The sequence below is a fragment of the Mesoplodon bidens genome (genome assembly GCF_964165515.1).
Source record: "Mesoplodon bidens genome assembly, chromosome: 1".
NCBI lineage: Eukaryota > Metazoa > Chordata > Mammalia > Artiodactyla > Ziphiidae > Mesoplodon > Mesoplodon bidens.
Genome location: NC_138176.1, coordinates 173,491,868 through 173,506,996, shown reverse-complemented (window position 1 = coordinate 173,506,996; position 15,129 = coordinate 173,491,868). Strand labels below are relative to the sequence as shown.

Sequence of the window (15,129 nt, the reverse complement as noted above, 5' to 3'; positions counted from 1 at the left end):
GTAACAATTGAATGAAAGGTATAGAAGATAGCTCAGAAGAAAATAAAAAATAAGAATATTCATTCTGGGGAACTCCCTGGTGGTCCAGTGGTTAGGACTTGGCGTTTTCACTGCTTGTGGCCTGGGCTCAATCCCTGGTTGGGCAACTAAGATCCCATAAGCCTTGCAGGGTACAGCCCAAAAAAAAAAAAAAGAAAAGGAATATTTGCTTTTAAAAAGAATGACAACAAACAAGTATATGTTAAATCTTCCTGAGTAATGCAAAATTCATAATGTAAAATTATTTTCTCTTTCAATATAGCTGTACAAAAGTAAGATGACACACATAGCTCTTTGTTAACAACTATTTATCAATAACACCCAAATCAGGTCCAAAAACATAAAAGTTAATAGGCAAATTTAGTAGAAGTAAAGAAGGAACAATAAAGTGCCTTTTTTTTCAAGTTTTGTGTTTTATTGTGGTGTTTTTCTTTTAAGAGTTTGTTTCTTTTTTTTTAACATCTTTATTGCAGTATAATTGCTTTACAATGTTGTGTTAGTTTCTGCTGTGTAACAAAGTGAATCAGCTATATGTATACATATATCCCCATATCCTCTCCCTCTTGCGTCTCCCTCCCACCCTTCCCTATCCCAGCCCTCTAGGTGGTCACAAAGCATGGAGCTGATCTCCCCGTGAGATGCAGCTGCTTCCCACTAGGTATCTATTTTACATTTGGTAGTGTATATATGTCAATGCTACTCTCTCACTTCGTCCCAGCTTACCCTTCCCCCTCCCTGTGTCCTCAAGTCCATTCTCTACGTCTGCGACTTTATTCCTGTCCTGCCCCTAGGTTCATCAGAACCTTTTTTTTTTTAAGATTCCATATATATGTGTTAGCATACGGTATTTGTTTTTCTCTTTCTGACTTAACTTCACTGTATGACAGACTCTAGGTCCATCCACCTCACTACAAATAACTCAATTTTGTTTCAATAAAGTGCCTTTTAAAAAAGACATTCAAAGCCTCTTCCTTTTTCTCCTCTCCTGTACCTCAAAATGGAAAGAGTATCTATTATCAAAAATACTGCTAGCCTAGTATTTAGAAGTATCAGATACCAAAACACCATAGCTCCACAATGTAACTTAAGGCTAGTTATTTCCAAATATAATCCATTTCTGTGTTCCTACTGCTGACTCTCCACTCTTTAGTTGACTAATTCTTTTTTTTTAATAAATTTATTTAATTAATTTATTTATTTTTGGCTGCATTGGGTCTTCGTTGCTGTGCATGGGCTTTCTCTAGTTGCGGGGAGCAGGGGCTAATCTTCACTGCGGTGTGCGGGCTTCTCATTGCAGTGGCTTCCCTTGCTGTGGAGCACAGGCTTTAGGTGCGCAGGCTTCAGCAGTTGTGGCACACAGGCTCAGTAGTTGTGGCTTGCAGACTCTAGAGCACGGGCTCAGCAGTTGTGGTGCGCAGGCTTAGTTGCTCCGCAGCATGTGGGATCTTCCCGGACCAGGGCTTGAACCCGTGTCCCCTGCATTGGTAGGCGGATTCTTAACCACTGCACCACTAGGGAAGCCCAGTTGACTAATCCTTCTTCACCTTGTATTATTTGTGACCACCACTGCTGAAGAATTATAAATTCTTAAGGAAGGAACCACATCTTAATTTTCTTCATCATTCCCTACTACCAAGCACAATGTTTTATTTGTAAAAGAACTCAGTAAATATTTAATATGAATATATAATATGAAAATTTATCTAGCTTAGAAAATACTAATAATAAGAGCTTCAGAGATCAGAACATTAATATCACCACATTTTCCACAAGACTGCTCTAATGCCAAAAATTTTTAAGAACAGATTAAAAGGGTAAATCTAAAACATTAAATAAACCAATCATTCAACTTAAAATCTTTTCTCTACACCATCCTCACAAGTCTACATGAAGTCATGCGCTTCCTCAGAAGATTTAGCAGGATGTTATTCATTTGTTCCTAAAAGGTGATTCTGTCTTCTTTAAATAATCATCAAGTACACGGACGCCTAATCTATAGTACATGAATGGGTTTCTGGGGGCTGTGAGTAGGGCACCAAAAATTATTTTCCTTAATTTCCTTTTAATTACCACTGTAAAAAAGTCTGAGAAACCTAGCCATTTGTCCTACACAGCTTCCTGCAGAGTGGATTTTGCTGGTTATCTCCTCAAGGATTCTCCTAACATTTCTGTCTTCTGTATTTCCTATAAATTGGTAGTTGGATCTAGAGAGGATTTAATTAGATTAATTAGTCAATTTTTTTTAAAAGATGATGTTGGGGGTAGGAGTTTATTAATTAATTTATTTATTTTTGCTCTGTTGGGTCTTCGTTTGTGCGAGGGCTTTTCTCTAGTTGTGGCAAGCAGGGGACACGCTTCATCGCGGCGCGTGGGCCTCTCACTGTCGCAGCCTCTCTTGTTGCGGAGCACAGGCTCCAGACGCGCAGGCTCAGTAGTTGTGGCTCATGGGCCTAGTTGCTCTGTGGCATGTGGGATCCTCCCAGACCAGGGTTCGAACCCGTGTTCCCTGCATTAGCAGGCAGATTCTCAACCACTGCGCCACCAGGGAAGCCCCAATTAGTCAATTATTTTGACAAAACTATTACATGGTGGTGGAAGGGGCTTTTCTTCCATCAGTAAGCACATAATGTGTAGTTGGGTTCCTTTTTGTGATGTTAGTAACCATTGATGCCCAATGCTTAGACCATTAATTCACTGTGGGTTGAAAATGATACACTAATATTACTTTCTCATCTTGTGGTTGGATCATTAGCTTCCCCCTGTCTACCACATAGTACATTAACCTGTAATAGGAAAGACTAATGCTGTTCTTTTCCATTTATTTACTATCATCTGGCTTTTTGAATTTGCATTTATTTGATTATAATTTTTACATGTTTCTTAGTAACGTGGATTTCCTCAATGGGAATTTCCATTAACTTCCTTTATCTATTACATGTCTAAATGTTTGTCTTATTCATTTATTAGGTGTCTTACTGTTTTTTACACCAATATATATGAGCATTTTGGATATTCAGGCTACTAACCTCAGGTTATATTCGTTACAAACATTTTTTCTAAATAATTATTTAATTTTGACTCACAAGTTTCTTTTTCCATTAAATCAAATGTATTTATCTCATTCTTTTTTTTTTTTAAAGAGGAAGTGGCTTTCTTTTTAAAAAATATTTATTTATTTATTTGGCTGCATTGGGTCTTAGTTGCGGCATGTAGGATCTTCATTGCAGCATGTGGGATCTAGTTCCCTGACCAGGGATCGAACCCGGGCCCCCTGTGTTGGGAGCGTGGAGTCTTAGCCACTGGACCACCAGGGAAGTTGCTCTCTTTCTTAATGGTGACTTTCACTGCCATAATGTTAAGAAAGGTTTTTCCCATCCTCAAATTACAGAATTATTTTCTTGTCTTAAGAACTCTTTTACATTTAACTTTAATCCATCTATAATTTATTTTAGTGTATACTGTTAGGTTAGGGTCTAAACTGACATTTTCCTCCCAATTTTCATGTGTTTAGTAATTCTTTCCCCTTCTCCACATATTAGTGATGCCCTGTTTTAAAGTTATGAAGAGACACTACACCTCTTCTACCTATATAACATGCTACAATAAACAACTTTGGCACTCTCCTCCAGCCCGAAAGTGTTCTCAAAGTCCTTCTCATAACTTCCACTTCGTATAGTCCTTCCTATAACTCCAAGAGCCACTGCCAATCAACTGGAGTTTGAACAAAACCTATATATTGGGTTGGCCAAAAAGTTCCTTCGGTTTCTAAGTAAAAATAAAAGACACATTTTTCATTTTCATCAAGAACTTTAACAACATATTCACCATTTTGTTCCACTACCATCTGCCATTTTTCAGGCAACTTCATAATTCCATCTTCCCAAAACCTTTATCTTTTTGATCAAAGAACTGTTCCAGGTGCCATTTACAGTCTACCAGGGAACTGAAACATTTTCCATTAAAAGAATTTTGTAAAGACCGAAATAAATGGAAATCCGAAGGTGCAATGTCTGTTGAATACGGCGGATGAATCAGAACTTCCCAGCCAAGCTGTAACAGTTTTTGCCTGGTCATCAAAGAAACATGTGCATTATCCTGTGTTATCCTGAAGGAAGATTATGCGTTTTCTGTTGACTAATTCCGGATACTTTTCGTGAAGTGCTGCTTTCAGTTGGTCTAACTGGCAGCAGTACTTGCTGGAATTAATCGTTTGGTTTTCCAGAAGGAGCTCATAATAGAGGACTCCCTTCCAATCCCACCATATCCACAACATCCCTTCTTTGAAGACCGGCCTTTGGTGTGGTTGGTGGTGGTTCATTTCACTTGCCCCATGATCTCTTCTGTTCCACATTATTGTACAGTGTCCATTTTTCATCACCCATCACAATTTGTTTTAAAAATGTAATGTTTTCATCACGCTTAAGGAGAGAACTGCATGCAGAAATAAGGTCAAGAAGGTTTTTTTTCACTTAACTTACGTGAAACCCAAACACCAAAGCAATTAACATAACCAAGCTGGTGCAAATGATTTTTGATGCTTGATTTGGATATTTTGAGTATGTTGGCTATCTCCTGAATGGTATAACGTTGACTGTTCTCAATTAATGTCTCAATTTTACCGCTATCAACTTCAACTGGTCTACCGGACCATGGAGCATCGTCCAGCAAGAAATCTCCAGCATAAAACTTCACAAACCACTTCTGACATGTTCGATCAGTCCCAGCACCTTCTCCATATACTGCACAAATCTTTTCTTTGCGTTTCAGTTGCGTTTTTACCATTCTTGAAATAATAAAGCATAATATGCCAAAAAAAGTTACTTTTTTCTTCCATCTTCAATATTAAAATGGCTACACAAAAATTCAACAATTTTGATAAGTCTTTTTTTAATGCACACTGATATGACAGCTGTCACAATACAATCTAACAAAATTGTTTCAAATGAAGTAAAAGACAACTAAGTGTTACTAGAGCCAGCTTACGGGAAACCGAACGAACTTTCTGGCCAATCCAACAATAATGGCAATACATGGATTCCCCTCCCACCCCTGGATTTCCACTAAGCTATAATAATCTAAATGTCTAGGGACTTCCCTGGTGGTGCAGTGGTCAAGAATCCTCCTGCCAATGCAGGGGACACGGGTTCCTGGTCCGGGAAGATCCCACATGCCACAGAGCAACTAAGCCCGTGTGCCACAACTACTGAGCCTGTGCTCTACAGTCCGCGAGCCACAACTACTGAGCCCACATGCCACAACTACTGAAGCCCGTGCACCTAGAGCCCATGCTCCGCAACAAAGAGTAGCCCCCACTCACCGCAACTAGAGAAAGCCCACGGGCAGTAATGAAGACCCAGCACAGCCAAATAATAAATTAAAAAACACACAAAAAAGTCTATATTTATACCAATAATCTGATTTAACTGTTACAGTTTTATAGTACATGTTGTCATATCTAGGAGGGCTAGTTCACCTCCTTATTCTCTACAAAATACACTGTCAGGAAAAACAGAAAATTTTGAAATAGGCTCCCCTGCCCATGCACCCTCCCCCACCCCCACCCCCGCCATTTACTGAGTCTTGATTAGGGCACTCTTCAGAAACTTATCTACCTAAATGATGTGTTTGAGCTATTTACAATTCTGTAAAGTGTACTTCTATTTAGGAGCAATACTGACAGAGATACAACTATGTATGTGCCTTTGACTTACAAGGAAAAGAAGTCGTTTTTTGATGATCTCTGAATCCCTTTACACTCTTAGGACTTATTCAGGACCCCAAAGGGCTTAAAAGCACTAATACATACCACATCAGAATTGAAAATTAAGAAATTTTAAAAATACTCATAGACTTATCTGAAAATGAACGAGAACAAAGGCACTGCATGTTAACAGATAACAGTACTAACATGAAAGTCATTTTGACCTCATGAACCCTATGAGACAATACTGTTGTCCTTGAGCAACTATCAGCTTGTTCCACAATACGGAAGAACATAACTGAAGACACAACATGGTAAGTGAATTTTATTTTCCTTGGTTTATACTTGATTCTGAAAGAAGTTATACAATATGTTAAAATCTTAGCAAAGTTCACTCAATTTTGAAGGGTGTGCTCCCATGCCTTCACCTATGTTATTTTTTACTTTTGTATAATCTGCCAAAGAGCAAAAATTCTGTGTCTTACTAGAATAATTTTCTATACTTGATGTTGATTTTATTTGTTTTTCATTATTTAAGTGGAAAAAAAAGAACAAAGACTCCTCACTTATGAATAAGCTAAAGTTCTTTTCAATCATATTACCATTTACATTTATTTTGAAATGTTTTATTGTCACTTCAGTAAAATAGGTAACCAAGTATTATTTCTCAAGCATCAAAGGTTACATCTTTTAATAAAGTGTTCCAATCTCCTCTCACAACTTTTTTGATTTTTGTCTTCCTGTTATGGGCTGAACTGTGTCCACCCCCGCCCCCCAAGTTCATATGCTGAAGCTGTAAAACTCAGTACCTCGGAATATGACTGTATTTGGAGATAGGACCTTTAGAGAGGTGATTAAGATAAAATGAGGCTGTTAGGGTGGGGCCCTAATCCAGTATGCCTGCTGTCCTTATAAGAACAGGAAGAGACACCAGCACACACACAGAGAAAAGGTCACATGAGGACACAGCAAGAAGGTAGCCATTTGCAAGCCAAGGCTTCAGAAGAAACCAAACCTGCTGACAGAGTGATCTTAGACTTCTAGCTTCCAGAACTGTGAGAAAATAAATTTCTGCGGTTTAAGCCACCCAGTCTGAGGTGTTTTGTTATGGCAGCCCTAGCAAACTAACACACTTCGCCGAATCAGATCCTAAACTTAGGAAAATAAAACTTCCAAGATACCTTCTATGTGTTAGTGAAAATATCTTTGAGATTTCCCAGAGAGGCTATGGAGAATCACAATGATTTGTCCTTTCAGTGTATAAGTAGAGATGCTAGAAATAATTAAGTTTATTTGATGTGTTACTATTATAAGAGTTGCATGGGAAGAGTCGTCAAATCAGAAGACACTTAACCTTCCCTAGGTTAAATTTATGTGTAAAAGTAATTAATATAAATATTTCACCTCTAAATTAATAAAGATATTTCAAAAATGTAATTACTATAAAATTTTATAATTTATATGGTAAATATAATATAAAAATTTCAAAAATTAATATATTTCAAAAAGTGTTTTATGAGAAGTCCATGGAGGTTCATCAATGTCCTTGTTTTCCATATGTTTAAATATGAAGGGAAACATTATTCAAAACTCTTATGAAGGGGCTTCCCTGGTGGCGCAGTGGTTGAGAGTCTGCCTGCCGATGCAGGGGACACCGGATCATGTCCCGGTCCGGGAAGATCCCACGTGCCGTGGAGTGGCTGGGCCCGTGAGCCATGGCCGCTGAGCCTGCGCGTCCGGAGCCTGTGCTCGGCAACGGGAGAGGCCACAACGGTGAGAGGCCCTCGTACCGCAAAAAAAAAAAAAAAAAAAAACTCTTATGAAATAGTTCTGTCAAGTTTTCCTGTATTTATAAGAGTTCTGGCAGTACAGTGCTGTCTGTCCTAATTTCAGGTTTCTTCCCCCCAGTTTCAGTTATTACTGAACCTTTATTTTATTCACATCTATCATCTTCTAGGCCAGTGATTTTCAAATGGCGTTTTATAAAAATATAGATGTCTAAACTTGATCCCTGACTTACTGAATCTCTTTACTTGATATTCCTGGTATTATTCCTGGTACACTAGGTCTCAGGATTATCATATTATATCTCAAGATTTTTTTCAACTGTAAAAAGTTATACTCATTCATATTCATAAATCAGATATAAGGAATCACTGACTTCTTTGAGAATAGGCTTAATCATCATCTTTATAAACATTATTGTTTAAAAACCTTTTTGGAATACAGGCATAACTCGCTTTATTGTGCTTCACAGACATTGTGGTTTTTACAAATTGCTGATTTGTGGCAATTGATGATTTGTGTTGTCAGATGATTGTTAGCATTTTTTAGTAATAAAGTATTTTTAATTAAGATATACTATGTATATTTTTTAAAGAAATAATGCTACTGCACACTTAATACACCACAGAATAGTGTAAACATGATTTTTACATGTACCAAGAAACCAAAAATTTTATCTGACTCACTTTATTGTGGTATTCTGGAACTAAACCACAGTATCTCCAAAACATGCCTCTAATGTGTTCTCCATGTCACAGAAACAACCAAATTTCCTTGTCAACTGTATTTATACTTATTATAAACCCTCGTCATATCTTTCCACTTGACAATTATCAATAATAAATAAGCCATAGTCATTTTAAGCCTCTCTCATCTATTGACTAGTTTTTGTTTTATTCTGATGCTTGTCTGAAGGCCTTCCTATAAGCTACAGGCCAGAGTTTGTACCTTCAACAAAGAAGGATAGTCTCAGAGCCCTGTGAAAAGGACTGTACCTGGTATTTGAAACCACTTATACGTCAAAGAATAGACACTTGGGTACAGGCTTCTGAGGAGACGTGGCTTAGAGAACTTTCAAAAGACACCAGTGGACTAAATTAGGATTTCTCATATATTTTTTTAAGCTGATAAGCAGTTTTATGAAACTGACAATCCAAGATCCATAATGTTTAACTTTGCTTTAATTTTCTGTTTTCTGGATCTCCCTTATAGGGAGTCATTTCTCCTTCTTCTAAAGTAATCTAATTCACATCAATTTTGTAAACTCTGCTTTGGTACGCTGAAATGAAATGTTAAAAAAACATTTCTCTTCTCCCTTCAGCTTGCCAGTATCTCCCGGAAAGGAGCTTATATCCTCTTCTGAGGCCCTGATTTTTGCAGCTGTCATTCAGGGCACACCTCTAGATCACCTGACTCTGGGGGCCAGAGGGGGATTATGCTCAAGGGTCCCACAGGACTAAAACCAATGGACAAAGAGTTCTTAACTGACTATCACCCCAGGGCACAGCAAGAGGCAACAGACTGAGGTGCCCAATCTTTCTGTAGAAGAGGATTATTAGTTTATCTAATACAGCTTTGGCCTAAGAGGCAGGCTTCTAATTAAACCCACATCAAAGGGCCTGTTGTAGGGGGCTTCCCTGGTGGCGCAGTGGTTGACAGTCCGCCTGCCGATGCAGGGGACACGGGTTCGTGCCCCGGTCTGGGAAGAGCCCACATGCCGCAGAGCGGCTGGGCCCGTGAGCCATGGCCGCTGAGCCTGCGCGTCCAGAGCCTGTGCTCCGCAACAGGAGAGGCCACAACAGGGAGAGGCCCTCGTACTGCAAAAAAAAAAAAAAAAAAAAGGGCCTGTTGTAATCCTCTCAGAGATCTCAGAAGGAGGGTCTTATCTTTGCACCATCCCTCTGCTGCACTCCAGAACATCCATCTCTTCCACAGGGGACCTCGTATTCCCATCTGGTGTCCCCATTTTTGTGGCCGCCACCTAACTGATGCCCCTTGATTGCCTGGTTCTGGTGGACAGCTGGGCTTGTATCCTGGGTCTCATGGGACTGTAACAACTGGAGAGACAGTTTTTGGTTGGCTACCACCCCCAGTGCACAGCACAAACAACAAACAGAAACATACCCCAGTTTTCTGTGAAAAAGGCCTATCTGCTTGTCCTGGAGCTTTGGCCTAAGGTTTCTACACCTCTGGCAACCTACTGAGGTGATCTTTGGGGACGAAAGCTGGTGGATGCCATCTTTGCGCTCTCCCCTACCTTGCTTTAACTTGCCAATATCTCCTGGAAAGGAGTTTGTACCCTTAGCTGGTGCCCTGATTTTCACAGCTGCCACCCAAGGGACACCTCTAGGTTGCCTAGTTCTGGCAGTAGTGTGACTTTCCCTTGCAGTCCCACAGGATGATATACATTTGCATACTTAAAAGCCACTGCCTGAGGGTCTGGCCTCAATCAGCCTGAATCTAGGTATTGCTGAAATTCTCCTCTTTGGGATACTGACAGGTTTTGGCACATTCTCAACTAACTGAGAGCCACTAAAAATAATATAGACTGTTTGGACATTAACAAAGATTTGAGAGACAACCAAGAGTGAGGGCAGGGTTGAACTATATTACAACACTACAGTAATCAAAACAGTATGGTATCAGCATTAAAAACAGACATAGATCAATGGAACAGAATACAGAGCCCAGAAATAAACCAATGCATATATGATCAATTTAGTTAAGACAAAGAAGCTAAGAATACACAGTGGGAAAAGGACAGTCTTTTCAATGAATAGTGCTGGGAAAATTGGACAGCCACATGCAAAAGAATGAAACTGGACCATTATCTTACACCATACACAAAAACTAACTCAAGGACTTCCCTGGTAGCACAGCAGTTAAGAATACACCTGCCAGGGCCTCCCTGGTGGTGCAGTGGTTGAGAGTCCGCCTGCCGATGCAGAGGACACGGGTTCGTGCCCCAGTCCGGGAGGATCCCACATGCTGCGGAGTGGTTGGGCCTGTGAGCCATGGCCGCTGAGCCTGCACGTCTGGATCCTGTGCTCCGCAATGGGAGAGGCCATGACAGTGAGAGGCCCGCGTACCGCAAAAAAAAAAAAAAAAAAAAAGAATACGCCTGCCAATGCAGGGGACATGGGTTCAAGCCCTGGTCCAGGAAGATCCCACATGCTGCGGAGCAACTAAGCCCGTGCGCCACAACTACTGAGCCTGCAAGCCACAACTACTGAAGCCCACACACCTAGAGCCCGTGCTCCGCAACAAAAGAAGCCACTGCAACGAGAAGCCCGCGCACCGCAACGAATAGTAGCCCCGCTTGCCACAACTAGAGAAAGCCTGCACACAGCATTCGAAGACCTGACACAGCCAAAAAATGATAATAAAAATAAATTTATTAAAAAAAAAACTAACTCAAAATGGACTAAAGACTTGAATATATGACCTAAATCATAAAACTCCTAGAAGAAAACATAGGCAGTAAGCTCCCTGACATCAGTCTTGAGGATGATTTTTTGGATTTAGCACCAAAAGTAAAAGTATCAAAAGCAAAAATAAACAAGTAGGACTACATCACACTAAAAAGCTTCTGCACAGCAAAGGAAACCATCAACATGGATTAAAGACCAAAATGTAAGACCAGAAACCATAAAACTCCTAGAAGAAAACAGGCAGATCACTCTTTGACATAAATCGTAGCAATAGTTTTTTGGATCTGTCTCCTAAGGCAAAGGAGACAAAAGCAAAAATAAACAAATGGGACCTAATTAGACTTAAAAGCTTTTGCACAGCTAAGGAAATCAGTGACAAAACAAAAAGACAACCTACTGATCGGCAGAAAATATTTGCAAATGATACGACCGATAAGGGGTTAATATCCAAAATATATAAACAGCTCATGTAACTCAACATCAAAAAACAAACAGCCTGGTTTAAAAAAATAGGCAGAAGAGCTGAATAGACAGTTTTCCAAAGAAGACATACAGATGGCCTACAGGCACATGAAAAGATGCTCAACATCACTGATCATCAGGGAAATGCAAATCACCATGAGATATCAACTCACAGTTGTTAGACTGGCTATTATCAAAAAGACAAGAAATAACAAGTGTTGGTGAACATGTGGAGAAAAGAGAACCCTCTTGCACTGTCAGTGGGAATATAAATTGGTGCAGCCACTATGGAAACAGTATGGGGGTTCTTCAAAAAATTAGAAACAGAACTACCATATGATCTAGCAATTCCACTTCTGGGTAAAACAAAAACACTAATTTGAAAAGATGTATGCACCACCATGTTCATTTTAGCATTATTTACAATAGCCAAGGTATGGAAGCAACCTAAGTTTCCACTGATGGATGAATGGATAAAGAAAACATGGGGTGTGTGTTTGTGTGTGTGTAAGTGTATACATACACACATGTATATACACACATACATACAAATATATATACAGTGGAATATTATTTGGCCATAAAAAAGAAGGAAATCTTGCCATTTGTGACAACACACATGATTCCTAGAGGGCATTATGCTAAGTGGAATAAGTCAGAAAGAAAGACAAATACTGTATGATCTCACTTACATGTGGAATCTAAAAAACAAACAACAACAACAAACCGAAACCAAGCTCATAGATACGGAGAACAGATTAGTGGTTGCCAGAGGTGGCTGGGAATGGGGGCCAGGCAAAATGGATGAAGGGAGTCAAAAGGCACAAACTTCCAGTTATAAAATAACTAAATCATGGGACTGAAATGTACAGTATGGTGACTACAGTTAATACTGTACTGCAAATTAGAAAGTTGCTGAGAGTAAATCTTAGTTTCATAACAAGAAAAAAAATTTTTAACGATGGTGACAGATGTTAACTAGACTTACTGTGGTGATCATTTGCAATATATACAAATATCAAATTGTTATGCTATATACACGAAACAAATATAATGTTATGTCAATTAAAAACATTTTATCTGATTCTTGCTGATCCCCAGAATTCAATGAGAATTCAAATTTAATAGGTTTCTATTCTTTTAATAGTAATGTTGCTATCTGCATGGGTTCAGTAAGAATATGTTCCCCTTCTCACTAGTTTGTACTTCTTTCATAACTGATTGAGCAAATCAATTATGTAACCAAGAACTTACCTGAAATGTCATATTAAGAACGGTGGCTATTGAATTAGATATGACAAGTCATCTTAAAGAATAAAGTTGGTTGTACTTATGGAGCCAATGCTTATGATGTCTCTGGCGCAGTAGAAGATTAAAACTTGTCAGGTCTGGGATGTTGTCATGTGATGAACTGTGCTCCCCCAAAATTCATATGTTGAAGTCCTAATCCCTAGTACCCTCAGAAAATGACCTTCTTCAGAAATAGGGTCACTGCAGATGTAATTATGTAAGTTGAAGTTATATTTGAGTAGGGTGGACCACTAATACAAAATGACTGGTGTCCTTATAAAAGGGCGAAATTTGGACACAGATAGGCACATAGAGAGAATGCCATGAGAGGATGAAGGCAGAGATGTACCAGCCAAGGAATACCAAAGACTGCCAGCAAACCACCAAAAGCTAGGAGAGACATATGGAACAGATTCTCTCTTATAGCCCTCAGAAGGAAGCAACACTGCCAACACCTTGATCTTGGACTTCTAGCCTTCACAACTGAGTCAATAAATTTGTATTGTTCAAGCAACTGAGTTTGTGATGTTTTATTATAGCAGCAAACTAATACAGTTTATTATATTAGCAAACTAATACAGTTGTTCTATACACTAATACTATACACATTCTAAAGAAAGGTTTGGGGCTTCCCTGGTGGCGCAGTGGTTGTGAGTCCACCTGCCGATGCAGGGGACGTGGGTTCGTGCCCTGGTCCAGGAGGATCCCACATGCTGCGGAGTGGCTAGGCCCATGAGCCATGGCTGCTGAGCCTGCGCGTCCCGAGCCTGTGCTCTGCAATGGGAGAGGCCACAACAGTGAGAGGCCACATACGGCAAAAAAAAAAAAGAAAGAAAGGTTTGCCCTTTGCCTAGTTCCAAGGAGAGAGTCTCAAAGTCTTGGGCATATCCTGTTAAGAGTGTCTTCTTATAGACCCCGAATAGCCAAAGCAGTCTTCAGGGAAAAAAACGGAGCTGGAGGAATCAGACTCCCTGACTTCAGACTATACTACAAAGCTACAGTAATCAAGACAATATGGTACTGGCACAAAAACAGAAACATAGATCAATGGAACAAGATAGAAAGCCCAGAGATAAATCCACGCACCTATGGTCAACTAATCTATGACAAAGGAGGCGAGGATATACAATGGAGAAAAGACAGTCTCTTCAGTAAGTGGTGCTGGGAAAACTGGACAGCTACATGTCAAAGAATGAAATTAGAACACTCCCTAACACCATGCACAAAAATAAACTCAAAATGGATTAGAGACCTAAATGTAAGACCAGACACTATAAAACTCTTGGAGGAAAACATAGGAAGAACACTCTTTGACATAAACCACAGCAAGATCTTTTTTGATCCACCTCCTAGAGTAATGGAAATAAAAAGAAAAATAAACAAATGGGCCCTAATGAAACTTCAAAGCTTTTGCACAGCAAAGGAAACCATAAACAAGACAAAAAGACAACCCTCAGAATGGGAGAAAATATTCGCAAACGAATCAATGGACAAAGGACTAATCTCCAAAATATATAAACAGCTCATGCAGCTCAATATTAAAGAAACAAACAACCCAATCCAAAAATGGGCAGAAGACCTAAATAGACATTTCTCCAAAGAAGACATACAGATGGCCAAGAAGCACATGAAAAGCTGCTCAACATCACTAATTATTAGAGAAATGCAAATCAAAACTACAATGAGGTATCGCCTCACACCAGTTAGAATGGGCATCATCCTAAAATCTACAAACAACAAATGCTGGAGAGGGTCTGGAGAAAAGGGAACCCTCTTGCACTGTTGGTGGGAATGTAAATTGATACAGCCACTATGGAGAATGGTATGGAGGTTCCTTAAAAAACTAAAAACAGAATTACCATATGATCCAGCAATCCCACTACTGGGCATATACCCAGAGAAAACCATAATTCAAAAAGATACATGCACCCCAATGTTCATTGCAGCACTATTTACAATAGCCAGGTCATGGAAGCAACCTAAATGCCCATCAACAGACGAATGGATAAAGAAGTTGTGGTACATACATACAATGTAATATTACTCAGCCATAAAAAGGAACGAAATTGAGTCATTAAGAAATTAAGTCATTGAGACGTGGATGGACCTAGAGACTGTCATACAGAGTGAAGTAAGTCAGAAAGAGAAAAACAAATATCATATATTAACGCATGTATGTGGAACCTAGAAAAATGGTACAGATGAACCAGTTTGCAGGGCAGAAGTTGAGACACAGATGTAGAGAACAAACGTATGGACACCAAGGAGGGAAAACCGCAGTGGGATGGGGATGGTGGTGTGCTGAACTGGGTGATTGGGATTGACATGTATACACTGATGTGTATAAAATTGATGACTAATAAGAACCTGCAGTATAAAAAACAAACAAACAAAAAAAACCCAACTAATACTAAACTTTCT

The 15,129-nt window shown here is 39.4% G+C and overlaps 1 protein-coding gene across 4 annotated transcripts in view; it reads right to left on the bottom strand.

The window, feature by feature from the left end:
* The window catches only part of HERC4 (HECT and RLD domain containing E3 ubiquitin protein ligase 4), a 141,808-nt gene that overhangs the window by 55,178 nt on the left and 71,501 nt on the right, over nt 1-15,129 (bottom strand). The window lies entirely within an intron of this gene.